Here is a 20,357-nt window from a genome sequence, read left to right on the forward strand (position 1 = left end):
CACCTGCCATCACTCCCGTTTGCTAAATGCTGCCATGTACTTCTCTCCCTTCAGATGAGACACCCAAGAGCAATGATTGTGCCTTATTTTATCCTCAAGTCATAATACGATGACTAGCATGTTACAGGCAATCACACAATGCTTGTTGAATGGATTAACAACGGAGCTCTTACTAGCCCCGTAAGAAGTAACACCTATTACCATCCTTCTGCCCACAACTTCCTTCCTAATTAAGAAAAATTAGGGCTCTGAATTTGATAGAATGTTGATGTATTAAATGTGTATTTACGAACCTGACAATTGACTGGGATGTTCAGGGAGAATACAGACTATGAACAATGCTTTGTAAACTGCTAAGTTCCAGGAATATACTCAGAATTGGTTTTATAGTAAATAATATCAACTATTGAGAAACTGGAAAAGTGAGAGGCTATGTGCCTCATCCAAGGTCATTCGGGAAGTAAATAGGAAGGGCTGGATTAGAATGAAGTTTCTGGCTCTTGTCTCCACATTTTCTACATATAAATGGGCCTCGTCTTGGGTCATGAGAGCCTTGAAAACATGGCCAAAGATGTGGGAATAGTGAACAAACCAAAGAATTTGGTGACAGAGGGTTAGAATTTAGTAAACCCTAACAGAAACTATCATTTGAGTGCCCTACAGCTTTATGACAATAATTTTTGATAAATAGTTCAGCTCCAACTTACAGATGAGCAAATGGAAACTCAGGATTTAAGTCACTCCTCTGCAAGGAGGTGGAGCTCAGATTCAAACCCAGAAATGGCTCATTCCAGAGCCTACCATCTCCTACATCCAACGCCTCTCGGAAAAAAGAAAAGCTGACATTTCAAAGCAGCTACTGTGTATGGGGCACTTACTTCCTTTAATCCTCATAGTAATCCAGGAAGCCTGCTTCCATGATAACTTCCTCAGTCTTTCAGGTGAAGAAACTGTGTTGCATGCAAATTAAGTCACTTTTGCAAGGTCAGCGGTAGAATGACCCGTTGTGGCCCTTTGGGACCTCAGAGGGCACTTCTCTCCATGCCTTACCATGCTTCTTTGTTCTGACTGCTCATCAGAACACACACAGAGCTCCTTAGAACCTTTAGATCTCCAGACTCCATCCCCTGAAAGTCTGATGCAAAGAAACAAACATCGAGATCAGTAAAGGTGAAGAAGAGAGGGCTGTTTCATCCAAGCCAAAGCACCCCAAAGACATCCACAGGATTCCTGCAAGCGTGCATCTGCTCTCACAATGCTGACAAGGTTTGCCATTGAGAAAGCAGAAAACTGTGACCTTGACTCCATGGGGCCTGAAGACAGCTGAGATAGAGAGTCACAAGAGGAAAAAGGAAGTCTGAGCTGACTTTAAGGAGGGGATTTCAAAACCAGCTCCCAAGAACTGGCGAAGTCAGTAATAGCATCGCTTCACAAATGGGTACTTGGAAGGCTGTGAAATGCGATCAATTTGTTCCACATTCATAGACGTGGAAAGATGTCCAGGTCATGGTGAGAAACAAAAAAAAGCAGATTCTGAAACATGGTGAAGAGTGGGATCTTGTTGGCATACAGGATCACTGCATAAAGGATCCTTGCAAAGGATACTTTGTATACAATATGAACACACCACTATGCTTTTTTAATAGTCTCATGGTATATACTATAGAACAGCACAGTGCAGGCTGGTAGATGCTAGGTATATATAATATATAATATATTGCATATTGTATATTGTGTGTATATATGTCGTATATCATATATCATATATATGTTATAATATATATCATATATCATATTATGTAAGTATGCAAGTACACGTATGCACATTATGACTCAACTATGCATGCAGGCAGCAGAATATGGTATCGTATTTATTACGCACATATACCAAGTATGAATATATTATGTGACTATAGCATGAACCTATTTGTATATGTCATTCAAATATACATAAATATAGACGGACGTTCACCAAAATATTAACAGGAATGGACTGTAGGTGGATTTTTATTTCCCTTTCTTTCTTCCTTCCTTCCTTCCTTCTGCAAATGTTTATTGAGTTTCTATTTTGTACCAGACACCATGTTTCTGCTTTACACCTATTTTCAACTGCTTGAGAATTCTAAGAGCACATATTTATGGGCACCTTAATTAACAATTTGGAAATCTAATGGCCTCCTGTCAACAACCCCAATAACCAACCGAGGGCGGGGGATGTTGGTGACATTGATGGGGGACTCCGGAGAAGAAGAAAGGTAGGAGACATAGAAACAGAGAGGACAGCCCAAGACAGACTCCCCTGCCCCCCCACACTCCCATCTCCACACACACTAGGCTCTGTTTTTCTGTTGTTGTTTTTTTGTTTTGTTTTTTTGTTGTTGTTTTATTTTATTTTATTTTTTTGGTTGGGGGTCACCATCTGTAGATTTATTCTGCACAAAAATAAAGCCATCCGTCTCCCTTTTGGTGGTGTCATATAAGCTCAGGAAAAGCCCCAGTGCTCAAGGAGGGCCCTGGGTGGGAAAAACACTTATCTGCCTCCGCCGGGTTCAGAGCTCCCCCGAAGGCATCCTTCCCTAGACTCAGGGGGTGGGTTTTGTTTATCCCCCTGGCACACAATGAAATGTCGGGAACACATGCTCAGGGTGAGGTGGGGCCCTGGTGAAGGTTAAAAATGGAACAGCGGCTTTGATCCCCAGCCAACACCAATGACGCTCAGGGTTGGGGCCAGAGTGAGACGTCACGTTCCCTCGCTGTCTCTGCAGAAGGTGCAGACAGTCCCCTCTTGACTCCGAAAGCAGACAGGGCCCCAGACAGGAGAAGGGAGGAAAGATCCCAGGCAAGGAGTGAGGTCTGAGCAGCGGGGAGAAGCAGGCCTCCTCAGGGCAGGCCATGGGACTTTCTGTTTTTAGTGGGGAGCCTCCATCAGACCACTCAGTCACTATCTGATGGTGCCAGGATTTGACACACGGCCCTCACCAGAGGGTCCACTGGAGAGAGGACAAAGGTGAGCAGATACAGGCATCTCCCTCTCCCTTCTGACCCATCGGTGGCTGCCATTTTGTAATCATTTCCCTAGACTCTTCCACGGCAGTGCTCAGAACTTCTGTTCCTCCATCCCTTCCTCATTCAACCAGCAAATATGTGCTGAGTGTCTGGTGTGTTCCCAAACTGGGGCTGGGGGGCTGGGGATTCAACAGTGAAGAAGACCCAGGTTCTGTCCCTCCAGATCTTGAGCTCCAGTGGGTGAGAGAGGTAGGGAAAAGTCAGTGGTGACAGGATAGGTTAAGTGTGGTGATGTGGGTGGGTAGAGGCTGTAGAAGACCAAAAAGAAGGAGGTCATCGGGGCTGGGTGGAGAAGGGCAGGAGAGGAACCCTTGAGAAATACAGAGGTAGCTAAACCGAGCCTGGGGAATAAAAGTAAGAGCTCACGAGGTAAGCAAAGCAAGGGAAGGGTAGCTTGGGTGAAGAGAACAGCATGAGCAAAGCTCTAAAGAAAGACAGTGCACATTGGGAAAAACCAAAGGTGGAGACACTGGCGTGAGGTGAGGAAAACCATTTTCTCTCTAAAGTACAGACTGTTTGCAATAAAATGAACTGACCACCCCATTTTTGATTACCTTTACTATCAAACAGGCCAACGGCTTCCCATTGGGTTGGGTGAAGAAATCATTGTTCTCATCAGTCAACACTCTTAGTGAACCTGCAGAATGAGCCGATAACTGTAAACATTGATCTCACTGCATCCTCATTAAAAAAAAAAAAAAATTGAGTAACAAAGAGATTACTTAAACCCATCAAATTCATATAACAAGTATGGATACAGGGCAGGAGGGCGCAGGGCTCCAACCCGGAGCTTTGAATGCTGGAGAGAGCATTCTTCATAACTAATATTGTTTGTTTGCTTTAATTAAAACTAGTTTTCATTCGTCTGTAGGCTGATGTAAGGTAAGCAGATCAATAAGGCCAGCCATGGTTTCTTCACACCCTAAAATTCTGATACAGGTGAAGAAGAAAAGATGTCTCCTCATTGGGTCTGCTAATTCTATGAATGCTGCGCGGTAGAATCATATATCTGTCTATTGTGTGAAGCCCGTCTTCTCAGGAGCAGCAGGTGGAAAGATGAAATCATGGAAGCTTCTAGAAACAGGTATCCTAAAACCCCAAATCTCTGTTGCAAGAGTAAGTGTTGACAAAAGAAATCTGGAAAAAAGCCTAAAAACAAAACAAAACAAAAAACAAAACAAAACAAAACAAAAAAAAACAACCCACGCCTGCACCCTGTCTGACAAGAGGCAGGATTTGAACAAACAAGGTCAGGGATTCCAACAGACTTGCCATTCACAGAGTGGCAGAACACGACTTTCTTTGTCTCCCAGTGACAGGTGACACCATCCCACAGGCGCCTTCCCAGCAAGGAGCCCAAGCGTCAGATTCATCCCTCTGTGGTTAAGCCGCCATCAGCCTTTTTAAGAAGCCACAACTTTAACACCCAAGGAATTTGGCTTTGGGGGAAATCGCATATCCTTTCTGTTGTGGGAGCTGGGTGGCATGGGACCGTGGCAAGGGTGGCATGTGAGAAAAAGGAAAATGGTGGGAGTGGGGGTACTGGAGTGATTACCAAAGAGAAGTATTCCCAGCCAAATAAGGGAGCCTGGGAATTATCGGTTTTTTGGATGCTCCTTGGCAGGGTAAATTTGGGGTTCATACATTTGGGAGCTTTCTCTCCGCTGGGGTGCTTTGTTGGTCTGTACAGACAAATTGAGGCAAACAAAGCAAACCACAAGGCGGGGGGAGGGGAGCCAGGGGCCCCCGCATTCACTTGACTGAGCTGCTCCCCAAGCCACACCCCAAAAATCCACCTCTGTTATATTTCTTCACATTCCTTCCTGGGAAGACTGAACTCCCAGACTGGCATCCAACTCCCTAACATTTTCTGGTCGTGCCACGGGTCAGGCAAGAACACTGTCATCTCTTAAAGCCTCATGCCTGTAACACAGAGATGTGAATCATGGGATTATTTTAACCAGTCAGTGGGGGCCCCTGGGTGGCTCAGTTGGTTATGGCTCTGCCTTCGGCTCAGGTCATGATCCCAGGGTCCTGGGATCGAGCCCCGCATCTGGCTCTCTGCTGAGCAGAGAGCCTCTCTCTCTGTATGCTTCTCTGCCTACTTGTGATCTCTCTGTCAAATAAATAAATAAAATCTTAAAAAAAAAAAAATAAAGAGCCAATGAAATAAATCGTGTAAAGGATCTGATATAAGGAAAGCAAATATCAGCTTCTTTCTTCTTTCTCCTGTCACCTCCCTGAATCCAATCCCCCTTGTTAACTTCCAGGGACAACTTGGTGAAAATCACTGTAATCAGCTGGATCTAAAAGATGAAAGAATTTTTCTCCGCACAGTGGGAGAATGCCATAGATCATGGAACTCAGAATAGAATTATAATTATCATTCTTGCATTACTTTGGGTATATTTTCTTGCTCTCAATAAACCAGTCATAGCAATGCCATCCTCTCTTCTGGGCTATCTGGAGACATTTATAGAAAGTCTAAGAATTCTTGACTCAAAAAGAGGGTTGAAAAACAGGGACAGAAATAGAAATTTCTACCTTACGGGAAATTTTCAGTTTTGTATAACTGGCGTATCATTGGGTGATAATAGTAATAGAAGTAGAAATAATCAGGGATGCTTGGGTGGCTCAGTTGGTTAAGCCACTGTCTTCCGCTCAGATCATGTTCCCGGGGTCCTGGGATCAAGTCCTGCATGGGGCTCCTTGCTCGGCGGGGAGCCTGCTTCTCTCTCCGCATCTGCCTGCCTCTCTGTCCGCTTGTGCACTCTCTCTCTCTCTCTCTCTAACAAATAAGTAAATAAAATCTAAAAAAAAAAAAAAAGAAGTAAAAATAATCAAAATAATAATGACCCCCATTTCTTAACTACAAAGCGGTGCTGGATATTCTACTGAACACTTTATATATTATCTCGTGTAACTCTCAATGCAAGCCTTGGAGAAAGGTACTGTTAATTAATGTATTTTACTGAAGAGGAAGGCGTACTTTGAAGACATGGCATGTCTCCCCCTAAATCATGTGCTGGTAGGCAGTAGAAGAAACAGGGTGACCATCTTGACCCTTCTCACTCCAAAACCTGAGCTCTTATCCTGGGGGTTACAGATTTCCTGGGAGGGTGTCTTTACTTTTTCCCTTTTGAAACTTTTAATACAAATCTCTGTCTTGGGGCACCCGAGTGGCTCAGTCAGTTAGGCATCCTACTCTTGATTCTGGCTCAGGTCGTGATCTCAAGGTCGTGAGATCAAGCCCCACATTAGGCTCCCTACTGAACATGGAGCTTGCTTAAGAGTCTCTCTTCCTCTCTTTCTTCTCCTCCCCCCACCCCACTTGTGTTCGTTCTCTTTAGAAAAAAAAATTTCTGTCTTATTCTGTCTATCCTGTGAAATTCTGTTCCAATGTGTCTCTGAATCTTTTTGGCTTTCATTGTTACACACACACACACACACACACACACACGCACACACACAGTCTGCCTGATACACTTGTCCTCTGCATTTTTATAACTCCATTTTGCAGGTCAACCCTGATAAAGTAAAGTAGGTAATATCTAAAATTTCTAAAATTTCCATTAAACACTCTATATTTGAAAACTTCATGGTAAAATTCTTGGACCAAATCTTGGAAGGCTCTGTAAGTTCTATGGGTCAGTTTTTGAGACTACTGTCCTTTTTTTTTTTTTTTTTTAAATCATTCTCTTAAATCTTAGTTGTGGGTATTTGTTTTCTCTAGGAAGATCAAAGTTCTAGCTCCAGCTCTGGTACTAACCAGCTTGGAAGTTCTCTCCCCCTCCCTGGGACTCAGCGTTTCTATCTATACAATGGGAGACCTGCATCCACTTGTCTTCCCCTTGCTGCCCACGGTTCTTCTCCAGAACCCCAGATCTTTATTGAATAAAGTCTGAAAATCATGAGACTTGGGGCACCTGGGTGGCTCAGTCAGTTTAGAGTCTGACTCTTGATTTCAGCTCAGGTCATGTTCTCAGGGTGGTGAGACGGAGCTCTGTGTTTGGTTCTGCATTGGGCTCCATGTTGGGCATGGAGTCTGCTTAAGATTCTCTCTCCTGGGGCACCTGGGTGGCTCAGTGGGTTGAGCCTCTGACTTCAGCTCAAGGTCATGATTTCAGGGTCCTGGGATCAAGCCCCGCATCAGGCTCTCTGCTCAGCAAGGAACCCGTTTCCCCCCACACACACACTGCCTTCTGCTCTGCCTATTTGTGATCTCTCTCTCTCTCTCTCTCTCTGTCAAATAAATAAATAGAACCATAAAAAATTTTTCTCTCTCCCTCTCCCTCTGCTCGTCTCCACGCGTGCACTCTTTCTAAAAAAAAAAATTTTTTTTAACTTAAAAGATGAAAATCACGAGCCTAATAAATCCTTCAACAGTTTTCTGGTTCTGCAAGTCTACAGCACTGTGACTTTATGTAAAATTAATAGTAATAACAGCAGTATTGGGTATGGAAAATCTGATGCAAAAAGAAACGGTCATGGCACATAATCCAAAACCAAAGATAAATGACACCTTGGGTATTCATTTCTGTATTATCTGTGCTAAAATGCTCTTGGCAGAGTGGATAATTAAGGGTTTGGTGGTGCGGTTTTGGTGAACCTTCAGTAATTTGTACTTTTGCATCCACACACTCAACAGTGGAAATAGCCCAGATCCCAGTCATCTGACTCCACATCAGAATTACTACAGGAACTGGTTTCAGGAATTGATAATTGGAGCAGGGAGAAATGAGCCATATACAACGTCAGTATATTTTATACATCAAATATTGTTTATTGGAGCCTACTTGCTGGTGTCCTCCAGAGTCCTGGGCCATGATCACTGACCATCAATAGCTAGCTTAATGCATTTGGGGAGAAAACACCTGAATTAGTTCTCCCTGAGTTCATTATGCACCAGTGCATCTCCCAAACTCAGCAAGCTGCACAGGGATCCAGCTCGAGAAGGTAAACAGTCCTGCAAAAGCTTGTGTAATGAATGGATTTGCACGGGGCTTGACTTTGATAGCCAGTGGTACCCAAAAGGATGAACTATGTCAGGGAACCAGAGAACATAGTTCTGGTTCCATCCATCAGGCCTGGAGCACATGACCTTATTCTCTGGTTTGGACAACACCGGGGAGAAGCAGTGTTCCACCAGAGCTGTTATGGAAAACATGGTAGGTACCAAGTTAAATTATGACTGTGGATCAGGCAAGAGAACTCCAACTCACAATCAAGATGGCAGCGCCTAAAGTAATTAATCAATGGCAAGACATATGCTGAAGGTAGTCCCTCAATGTGAAAACAGATGGACTAATGTGTATTGATCTCCCATGGCTTGTTGACACTCTTTGAAACAGAAGCAATAAAAGGCATTGGGGGAGTGCTTTAAGTGGAGAGGGTTAAACCATGAGGGATTGAAAATCTGGGGCAAGGACTCTTTTGGTGAACTCTGAGGTTCATTTTAGAAGGTCACACTGAAGCCCTTTGAACTGACAGCTGGAATGAAGGGAAGATGGTGGGGAGGATGGGGGTGACCTACTTCATCAGCACCTTGCTAAGTTCTTTGCCCTCATGTGTTTATTTGTATTTCTTCATTATCTAAGCTTCCCCAGCTCCTCCACCCTTTATGCCATGACCAACAGCAATAACACCATGCAGAGGCTCTCAGCCCTCCCCCAACACAATACCCTTCTCCTTTTCTGAGGGGGTTTCCAACTTGTGTCTCCATTCTGATGAGGGACCACATGATCCAGGTGCCACAATCTCCCTCCACTTTTTCCCTATGCACTTTTACCGTATCCAAAAAGCATTGCCCCCTCCCTCTTCCCTGATGTTCTGGAGACTTCAATGTGCCAATATTAAGTGGAGGCTAAAGAGGAGAGAGGAAATGTGCCACCAGCCCTTCTGTATGTTACATCAGCAAACCGTGCCTTTGGTTGAGGCTGGCTGGCTTCTAGGGGACACGGGCTACAGAGCCAGCCAGGAGACCGCGAGTGTCACTGGGTTAGCACTTCCCAGCTAGTAGAAAGGGAATTTACAACAGACAGAGCTTTAGGTAGTGATAATATAGAGTCCTCCAGACAGAACTCCTAAGGAGGGATCACCTCAAATTATAGCTATCATGGCCAAAGTCAGGCTGAGGAGAGACTCTGATCATGCTTTCTGTTTCCATCCCCCTTCCTATATTCTTTGCCACCTTTTCCATGATAGGACAAGGCTTTGTAAGTCTTTTGTCCAATGCTGCTCCTAAGGATAGTCATGTGGCTTCTAGCAGAACCAGCTGCCTCATGGGTTAGGGGTTCTTGAGAGAAGGTAGATGAGGTGGCGGAACACTAGTTACCTCAAGAGTTAGACGGCCTATAAAAGTAGGACCACCCATCAGTATGGGTTGGGTAGAGGATGGCGAGGAAATCTTGGAACTTTCCAGAATGACAATACCCCTGACTGAACCCAAGCCATCCAGTCACCACCACCCCCCATCCCAGACCCCTGGAGCTTGTTTTATCATTTGCTAAGCGTATTGAATAACCACTCGATATTCAGGGACAAGGGTCTCTGTGGACTTTCCTCCCTCCTCATCCCTCACTCAAGGAATTTTGCAGATAAATCACCATATTAATCCCCTGGCTGAAGAGTTATGGGCTGTAGGAAAGCAGGAGGAGACTGCTGAAATGGGGCTTGGGGATAGAAAGAAGCCCTTGATGACAAACGCAGGGTGAACTCACAGATGGGCAGCCCACAGTTAGGAGGGATCTTCCAGAGAGAGAAGAGGGGTGATCTTAGAGTATGGGGGACAGAGGATGATCAGTCCCAAACAATGAACATTGAACAAGCAAAGCGAGAGGGTTCAGGGAAGCAGGAAAGGGGAAGAAAGAGCTCACTGCTTACAGAAAAAAACAGAAAGGGAAGAGAGAGAGCACTGCTCCAACCATGGGTGACGCCAAGGGGTCAGCCTTATTTGATCCGATACGGCCCCTTCAGACTTACAAAGTGTCTGCTCCCGGGTAAGAGGCTGACTGGCAATTGCTACAGAAGACTTTGCTGGGCCTGGCAGTCTTTTTCCACACTCTCCTCCTATTGACAACTAGGCTCAGAGACACGGTGCCCAGTGTGGAGGTTGTGAGGACAGCGGTTGGCTCAGATGAAGGGACATCAAGGAGAAAGGCAGCAATTCTTCCTTCTCCCTCTTTCCCAAAGTTCTCTTCCACCGCCGGGTGTGTGTGTGTGTGTGTGCGCGCGTGCATGCATGCGTGTGTGTGTGTGTGTGTGTGTGTTCTGGCAATGTGACAGAGTAGAGAAACAACACCTGTCTATCCAACACTCACTCAACTACTGAGAGGATAAGGAAGGTGGGGGGAGAGGGAGACAGAGAGACAGAAAATGAATAATGTAACCAGAACTCTACCCAACATTCCCCACAAGGAGCACCTTACACTCCCCAGGGTGGGCATAGGATGTAAGATGTGTCTCAGTAGTCCCCTTAAACTTGTTTAGTTCACCATGTATCTCCCTGTAAGGGGGCTTTTTAAGAGTATTTAAAAGATAATTTCATCTTGAGGAGATCTGCTCAGTGACTTTAGACCAACTCCACTGTCTGTGTTCATATATGCATGAAGGCCTGTCAGGTACAACAGTGGCACGTTGTGTGTGAATGGGTGTATTGTGTTGTGCCTAGGGCCACACATGTGGGGATATTGTAGGTACCTGTTAGAGTATGCAGGTATGCAATACGCTGTGAGTCCTGTTGTGAATCTGCATATACTGTCACACTGGGTACTGTGTATGGAGATATTCTGTCAGGAGGATGAATCTCTGCTAAGGGTAGAAGTCGGGGGGCTCACCACTGATCACAGGGGGCAATTCAGAGGAAAGAAATTTCTGTGAAACCCTCTAATGTATTTTCCCCTTCTTCCGAACACTCAGGTGAGCTCTTATGACTGAACCTACAATCTAGCCCCTCCTGGAATTGTCCATTACAAGTGCAGGTGAGTCTGTGGACAGGTCTGTACGTCTCTAAGTCTATGTGACTATGTATGACTTTCTCAATTAGATCAGATACTGACACAAAATGTGGTGAGGTACCACCCAGGTCCCCCTCTGAAATAAAACATTTCATCTCATCATTGTTTGAATGCCTGCTGAGAGGTGGTCCTCAGGAACCAGCACTCTTTGGGGACCTCCAAGATGGAAGAGGGCCACACTCAAGGGTGGATGAGGAGGATATAAAAGACTGGACTTCTTCCCAAAACTCAGCGCCTCTACAAAGGGCCAGCCTCAGCTCCGGAGTGTGCCATGGGTTGGCCGAGGTTATCCCCAGACTCTGCTTCTTCCTCAAACTCATCCTGGCTTCTCTACCCTCCTCTCCACCAGTGTGGATGCCAAGAGCTGTCCCTAACTAACTTCCTGTGTGCTGATCTCCATCTCAGCATCAGCTCCAGAGAGCCTAGCCTGCAGTGATGTAGAAGATCCAAGTCTGAAAGCACTGAATCATAGCACCGAATGGTTATCATGGGTCATCTATTAGAACCTCTCTGTCCCTTCATTCATACTGGTTCATTATCACTGCTAGAAGTTCAGACTCCAAAACCACAGAGTTGCTTTCAAATCCTAACTCTTGACAGCCCTGGGAGCATGGACGAGTTTCAACCTTTCTGAATTTCATGTTCTATGAACTCAGATAATAACAGTGCCTACAGTCCAGGGTTATCATGAAAATCAAATGAGATCAGGCAGGAAAAGCCCTCAGCCAAGGGCCTGGCATGCAGTAAACACCTGATAAATATTAGCAGCTCTCATTTTCTTGTTCAGCACTTAGTAGGTTATTTATACAGCTGCCAGTGGAAAAATGTATAAGCTGGAGTTTCTTGGAAGGTTTGCCTGTATCTAATAAATTAATTACAAAACTACAGGCCATACTAATGCTCCTCTTGCCAGACTTGAAATTCCCATAAATGAGGATGTGGCCCCCAAGATGCTAGAAGCCAAACAGTGAAGGATGTCTGTGCTTGCCAACTCTGTCTGTCCCTGCTCTTCTCCAGGTACAGGTGTACCAGAGTTTAGTTTAGTAGAGTGGATGCAAGGGGAGAGAGGTAACAGAGAGACTTAGCCTTCAAATAATGTCAAGATACATCCAGAAATACAGAGAGGACATAGCCAGGGGACAAGTAAACCATGACATTGCATTGACTTTCTGTGGGTCCCAGTGACCCTGGCCTTTAGGTCTCATAGACTTGTATGTTCCCCTCCTGTGTGGAACAGGGCTGACCCATGCAACCAATAGGAGGTTCTGGAAATGTCGGAGTATGACTTCCAAGAATAGGTTCACAAAAAATAATGCAGCTTCCTTCTCACTCTGTGTGCTGGACCATTCATCCTGAGGGAAGCCAGCAAACACATTGTGGGGGCACTCAAGCAGCCCTCTGGGGAGACCCATTTGGCAAGGAACTGAGGATACTCCCAGCCAACAGCCCTTGAGTGAACCACCTTGGGAGTGGATCCTCCCACCCAGGCAAGCCTTCAGATGAGATCACAACCCCAGCTGACATCTTGACTAGACCCTCAAGAGAGACCTTAAGGCAAACCTGCCCAGGTGAGCAGCTCCCAAATTCCTGACTCATGGAAACTGTGGGATGACAACTATTTGCCTTTTTACCCTCACTTCCTTCTTAAAGAGGATCCAATGTATCTAAATTCAATTATTAGTTTAAACTATATGAAATCACCAATATTTGACCTTGTTAACCCATCAAGGGAGATTATACATGATACGAGCTCTCCATTGCCCTATGGGGAACTTGACAATCTGGATAAATGCAGGCCTGATTGTAGAGCACTTTGTTCCCATGCAGGCCCAAATGTGGGACCTTCTGCCGAAGCCAGCCGGGTTTCTAGAAGTTCGTGCACCGGGAGAGTAAAATCCTTCCAGCTCAGCTGCCTGCCTGCCCATGCTGTCCTCTTGCCAGCCAGGCCTGGAGGCCAGCCAGGGACATCAGAGACCCTCCCAGCAACTCTTCCCCTCTCTCTTGGTCACACAGTGCTGCTTTTTATAAGCCCCCAAGTTCAATGAAGCTCTGCGTCCTGAAAGGAAGCGGAAAAGCATCTTGCGACAGACAATTAGAGAGATTGGTTGGTGGGTCCCGGACACAGCACTCCATCCAGCAAAGCCTCAAAGAGTCCCTGGTGAACCATTTGCTGGCTTTTATTTCTCAGGGGGGCCTTCAGCAGGTGGCCGCTAGCAGGTCGTCAATAGGGACCTTCTGGCCGAGGACAGGGGGCTCTTTGGAAAGGTCAAATCCAGAGGCCGGAGGGCATGGCTCAAGAGGTCACAAGGTCAGGACCCGTCACTGTGACAGATGAATCTGAGCATGTCTCTCTCTCGCTGGAAGGAGGGCCAAGCCTCTTGAGACAGGAGAGGTGGGAGGGGGTGGTGTTGGGGGCTCACAAAGAAAGGCGAGTCTGGTGTCTGGTCGGCACCTCTCAACTGGTCTTCATTAGGCGGGCCCCACAAGCCTCTCTTCTGCCGCCCTCTGTCCCTCACTGATGGGGTGCTGTCTCCAGACCTCTCAACTGTTCCTCATTAGGTGAAACAGTGCGCTTTTGTCCTGCATGAAGCCTTCTTTGTTCCCCCAGCCCAGCCAAGCTAGAAAGCCAGAAACTGATACAAAACAATGCCACTCTATCCTGAGGGGACCCCCGCCTCCTCCCTCTTCCTCCCCCCAACCCAAGCCGGACAAGGAAGGGCGACTTTCCCCCAGTCACATCCCTGGGTGTCTAGCTGGCCGAGAACATGTTTGCTGAAGTAGGAGAAACACGTCTAGCGTAGACCACTGGTTCCCAAATTTGGCCAAATGTTGTAATCATCTAGAAATCTTCAAAAAACAATGCCTCTGCCTGGCTCCCACTCCCAGACATTCTGAGTTGGTTGGTCTGGGGAGCAACCCAAGCATCGGGAGGCATAAAACCTCTGTAAAGGACTCAAACGGGCAGCAAAGTTTGGGAACTGCCAGCCAAGACAAACAACTTGCTGTCAAATACCTGTGCCCACCTTTCACCTTTGCACACTTTAAAATCAGGTAGCACGCAAAATATGCTACACCTTGCAGGGCATGACGCCTTCCATCAGAACGTGTGATGGCTGGAAATAACCAGGAGTGCCACCCCTGTATGTGCCAGGGGAAGACCAGCTCCGTCTGAGAAAATGAAGTGGACACAGCCAAGGCAAACGCAGAGGAGTGTTTTCATCTTGGACTTAAGCCTCTAGAACCATGCACAGGTATCTTCAGATCCTTTGGGGTTCTGCCTGTCTCCCTCCTCCTGGATCCTTACCATTGTGTTCTTGAGGGGAAAAAAAAAGAAGTCCACATCCTCAAAGGCAGGATGGGTGACAGGGAGACTCGCTGGGCTCAAAGCAGGTTGTCTTGCCAGCTCCCATTCCCACAGCAATGTCGAAGGGACTGTTTATCCGAAAGCTAGTAAGCCTTGGAAGCCTAATGTGTGTCTCTGTTCCTACCACTTGCTCTATAGGCTGGGTAGGAAGATAGGATGCAATTTTGAGACAAAGGAAGGCTCTCATTCTGCGTCACAGCAGGCCCTAAACCACTTCCCCTCCTGAAATCTACTAGCAAAAGTCTCACGCCATTGTGGCCCAAGCCTGAAATAGACACAGGCCACGGTCTCCCAACTCTCTTTTTAAAAGGTGATGTTAGATCATGGCAACAGAATTCACAAAGAAAAACACAGGATTCTCAGTCAAATTTGAATTTCAAATGAACAGTAAATCCTTTTTTAGTACAAGTATGTCCCATGCAATACTTGGGGGCATGCTTACACTAAAAATTAGTAGTTACTTACCTCAAATTCAAATTTAACTGGGCATCCAGAATCTTATCTGGCAACTTCAAACTCAGGGAGATATGATGAGCTGTTTACACGTTGGTGTGAATAAATTCTGCAGGTTTGCTCTTTGCTTGGCATTCTGAAGGAATGGGGACTTCCGGCAGGGGTCAAGGAGGTCACATTTTTTACCTTAAAATGCTATTCTGAGAAGACGTCTGAAGTCACAGAGAAACATGGAGAAAAGGATGTCATGATTGATTAGCAATGTCTGCCGTGGGTCCGGGATGGAGGAGGCAGGTGCACGAGCCACATATTTATATATTTTTTTTTTTCAGGTCGAATTTGTTATGATGTGTAACTGGGTTCTTGAACTTGGGCCATTTTCTTTTTAAATGAGAAAGAAGAGTTGGATTGGAATGGTTTTTCAATGGCGGTAGAAAAGAAACAGAAGTGTGGTTGAGTCCTGAAAAATAAGAAACTATTCACTACATAGAGACTATTTTCTCTGTCTTGGTCTTCTCTTTTCTGGTCTCTCCCCAGAGCAGCTCCCCAGCAGGTGCTTAAAACAAGAGCACTGACTCAAGACTTGAAGAAGTCACAGAGGGGGACTAACGGCAACAGAACAGATTTTGGCCACAGCCACCCTTCTTCCCACAGGGCCGATAGTATGTAGCCCAAGGCCATGCTCTGCCAAAACTCTTGGGCCCATGGAGAAAGTCCTTGAGAGGCATTCACGTCATTGATCTTTCCTGCTTGTCCAGAGCTCTGGAAGCGGCACCTCCTTACCCACATGCCACCATTCCGCGGCAACACCAAGAACTGTGGCTCCTTCCGGGCTGCAGACGTCGACCAGGGAGGAAGTGAAGAGCCACCCCTGAATGGGAATGCCCACCTTTGTGCACATTCCAGATGGCAGGAGGAACCCATTCATCAAACGAAGAAAATTCACCCCGCTCTACAGGAAGAATGACCACGAAATGCTTGTAAATACATGTCGCTAGGTTTAAACAGATTGCATCATTATTTTTATTTTTTGAGGGGAGTCCATGTGAAGGGAATGAGGAGCAGGCTTCTTATTTGTCCTGTGGACAATACATGCCTGGGTCTCGGGCGGCTTCCGTATCTTCTGCCCAAGCCAACTGGCCAGCCCCGCGGCCTTTCAACAGGAGAGGGGTGCCAATCCCTAACATTCTATTTTCATACTGTTTGATGATAAAAATCGCTCCAGCAGGACAAATGGCAGCGAACAAAAACAGGAAGCAGCCCCCTGATTAGATAGAGACAGGGTTGCTTATGGAGTAAAAACAAAATGACTCAAGTGATGAATGCGTAGACTATGGACGCTGCTGACCATCTCCTTCCTGGCCAGACCAGGAATAAATGGAAAGAAGAAATCAAGGAAGAAGTGATGATTTGGACTCTAGGAGGGGGCGAAGGAGGTTTGCCCTGCATCATCACGGGGCAGGTGACTTCTCTGCATTGCTTCTTTTGTTGAGGTCATTTGGGACAGCCATCTGGTTTTTAGCCACTTGCTTTGAAAAGCTTGCTTGCGCAATTTTTGCTCTGAAATGTAAAGGTCCTTTGAAATCTATAGTCTCAGGGTCTTTGCCAAGATCGAGTCAATGACTCTTATCTCATTTCCCCCTCATTGAGACTCAATGGTGGTGGGGAGATCATTTTACTCTCAGGGGAGGGGGGAGGTGATACCTGGGTAAAGACACTTTCGGTTGTCACAACTGTCAGGGGTGCTATTTGGCACCTAGTGGGTACAGCCTGGGGATGCAGGTGAACATCCTATACACAGTCCCTAACAACAAAAAATTATCCAGCCCCAAATACCAACAGCAGAGAAGTCGAGAAACCTTCATCTCGGGTAAGTTCAAATGTAGGTGCAGATGTAGAGATGTAGAGACAGGGATGGAGGCGTAGACAGAGGTAGCAGGTGTGGGAGTCAGTGTACACACAGGTACAGGCACAGGGCAGGTGTGGGTGAGGACATGAGGCTGGACACAAATGCAGGCATCCACACAGATATATACTGATTTCATTCCACAAGAAGGAAGAAGAAACCCTGGGCCTTGTTTCCAATAGCCAAGTCTTCATGGGAATAAGTCACCAGAGAAGTAAATGCAGACATCTCCCGATAAAGACCTAGGAACTTCTGGTCTGCTCAGACAGCGGGCCTCACCTGGTCACCCCGCCCCAGGGCCCCATGATGAGAGTCAAGGTTCAAATCCACCTCCTTCCTGTGTGGTCTTCAGCAGGTTCCTTACCTTCGGAGTCTCAGCTCCATACGGATGAAGCAGGCTTCACAACTGCTACCTCATACGCTTTGATCATACTCAAGTAGGATCTCACGAGTAATGGCCAATGCCTTGGCTGAAATCTGGTGACACAGGGACATTCAAGAAAGTGCATCTGTTAATCACACCATCATCACCAGCACCTTCAGATATGACCTTTTACTTGAGGTATTTCTCCTTAATACCCAAAGGGGTTCTTTGCCTCGGGGAAACATGACTTGGGGGGAACCAAGAGTCCCCAGTGGGACTCTCCCTGCTTTCTCCTCGGTGGAGGTCCCAAGGAAACAAGGACCAGTAACTAAGCTTACCTAGGGGTCTCCTTGGTGCTCCCAGGGGCCCTCACCAGGGGAAGGAAAAAAAATGATCTACTCCATTTGATAGAATCTGAGAAACCTGGAAAAATGAGTTTTGGGGATACCATGATATCTTCAGGTTATGACACACGCGTGTTCTCCCCAAGCAGCGCTCAGTTCCATGACATGGTTAAGCTTCAGACGCAAAGAGTATTAGAAACTACATTCTCACTGAGAGGACAGTGAAAGTCTCCAAAGCACACCAATCCCACCCCCCCCAACCCTGCCATGCACCCCTCCACCAGAGAAGGAGTGTAACGCTTTCAGCCGGGTTTTGTTAAGGGGAGGGGGATGGTATAATTAGTAAAATACTGAGGTAAAGGAAAGGATTCTAGTTTCTCTATTATGTCAGGACTTATCAGAGCCTTCCTTTTGTGACTTATACATTTGGACCCTCCAAAAACATGTGTGTGTGTGTGTGTGTATAATATCCAGGGTCCCAGTTAAGGAAGGAAGGAAGGAAGGAAGGAAAGAATGGAGGACGGGACGGAGGAAGAAATGGACGGAGGATAGAAGGGAAGAAGGGACGGACGGAAGGAAACAAAGCTTTGGACAAATGGATCAAGGGCTTGTTTCTGGGCCAGTTCAGATGACCTTTCACATCCCATCTCACTTCCAACACCAAGTTCATTACTGCAGCAAGCCATGCTGCACCCTGTGTTGACGTGAGCAAGAAAGAAGACGCAAGCTAATGGGGAGGGTGTACCTGCAGGGATCTTCTGCCTCTTTCCTTCCCATTCCTTCCAGGTCAACAATTGAGCCATGCCTGCATGGTTCCCGTGTGCCAAGCCCCGAATGACAAGCCAGCACTACAGAAATAAACACGACACAGCCCTTATGTCCAGGAAACTCAAGTCAGAGGGGCGAACAAAGGAAGACGGCTCGGGACAGGGTGGACGGATACTGTCACAAGGTGGGAGGGAAGCTCCCCGGAGAAGAAGATGCCCAGGATGTCGGGAAAGGGGGAGGAGCACACTTGGAGTTTATGAGAAAAATAAGCCAGCCCACCCAAAGCTCTTCTAGTTTTCAGACCGACAAGTCATGCCTCCCTGATGACCCTCTCCTGGACGTGTCTGCCGCTGCCCCTTCTGTCTGGCCTTCTGAAAGCCACATGGTTACATTTTGCTACAGAACAGCGATCAGTGGAAATAATTGACGTAGATTAAGCTATGGGCAGGGTGTATAGATCATGGGCCCAGATCTAATTCCTGCCTGGTCCACTCAATTACACAGGAGCTCCTTACTGGAGAAGCAGGTGTACTTACTGTAAATAAGTTCAACTTTGGGCACGGATGTCATTGGGTAAGTGCATTTGCTATGCTTGGGTGATATCTAAGGGAACCATGGGCAGTACGGTGGTCGTGTTTACAGAGACATGGCTAGCCTCTCCTGACAGCCTGACATCTAAGTGACCCAAGGATACACTCACTAAGAAAACCAGCTTGGTGTTCGCATTCCTAAATTTTAAACTGGTGGGGAAATAAGCAAGAATAAATAAGTGATTGCCTCAACCAGCTAGGCTCTAAGACAGGCACTAGCGGGCTCTTAATGATGGAAACAGGCAATTAGAACCAAAGTTTTGGGTGAGGAGTAATATTAAGAGCTGTTTAGAAAGGTGTTTGCCAGCTGTGCAACCTTATACCAGTGACTTAACCTCTCTGAGCCTTACTTTCCATATCTGCCCATGGAGCTAATCGTTCATTCCTACATCACAGAGCCACTGTGGGTCAGAAGAAGGAGGAGAAATGTAAACTCTCTTTGTATTTTTCACAGTGCAGTGCATAGGCGAGTTATTACGTTAAGCAAAACTTGGAAGAGGTGGTAAAAGCGGGGAGATTTGGCCGGCTACAGTTATAAGACTGTAAGAAGGAAAACAACATCAATATTATTCTGACCAAGAGCACAGACTTCTAGTTACAAGATGATTAAGTTCTAGGGATCTAACACACAGCATGGTGATTATAGTGATTAACACTGTACTACAGCTTTTAAATATTCTCAACACACACACACACATACACACTCACAGTGATTACACGATGCAGGTTAAATCACTTCCCTGAGTTTTTTTTTTTTTTAATTTATTTATTTGACAGATAGAGATCACAAGTAGGCAGAGAAGCAGGTAGGGGGGTGAGGGAAGCAGGCTTCCCACTGAGCAGAGAGCCAGATGCGGGGCTGATTTCAGGACCCCAAGATCATGACCCAATCCCAAGGCGGAGGCTTAACCCACTGAGCCACCCAGGCACCCCTTCCCCGAGGTTTTTAAATCAGTAAGTAGCAAGCTAAGACTTGAATCCAGATTGGCTGGGACTGCAAATCTGTGCTGCGGCATCTCCCGTTTCCTTCCCCGTGTTTCATCAACTTGCAAGAATCAGGAGGGAATGGAACATTAAAAAAAAAAAAAAAAAAAAAAAGTGATACATGGACACAGTGGAATAGTGTTCAGCCTTGGGAAAAAAAAACAAAAACAAACAAACAAACAAACAACCAATAAAAAACCAAAGGCTATCCTGCCCAGGGATAAACGTGGAGGACACCAGGTTTGGTGAAATAAACCAGTCGCAAACGGACCAATACGCATGATTCCACTTATAGGAAGTATTTAAAATCGCTGCACTCATAGAAGCGGATGGTAGGATGATGGTTGCCAGGGGCTGTGGGACTGGAGGGAGAAACTGGGGGGCTGGGTGAGGGGTGGGAATGGCTGCTGCTCAATGGTCAGGAAGTTTCAGTTATGCAAGATGAGTAAGTTCTAGAGATCTGCTGTAACCCGTCATGCTGAGAGTCAGCAGTATCCGATCGT

The 20,357-nt window shown here is 46.2% G+C and overlaps 1 long non-coding RNA gene across 1 annotated transcript; it reads right to left on the reverse strand.

Annotated features, from left to right (window-relative positions):
* Positions 1 to 803: 803 nt before the first annotated feature.
* On the reverse strand, positions 804 to 15,495 carry LOC116572267. The gene is made up of 3 exons (XR_004278191.1): positions 14,911 to 15,495; positions 3,621 to 3,703; positions 804 to 1,135 (listed from the first exon to the last, which is right to left on the reverse strand). It is a non-coding gene; the product is annotated as an uncharacterized LOC116572267 (long non-coding RNA).
* Between the last annotated feature and the right edge of the window lie 4,862 nt (positions 15,496 to 20,357).

Source organism: Mustela erminea, chromosome 13 (assembly GCF_009829155.1).
Source record: "Mustela erminea isolate mMusErm1 chromosome 13, mMusErm1.Pri, whole genome shotgun sequence".
Lineage (NCBI taxonomy): Eukaryota > Metazoa > Chordata > Mammalia > Carnivora > Mustelidae > Mustela > Mustela erminea.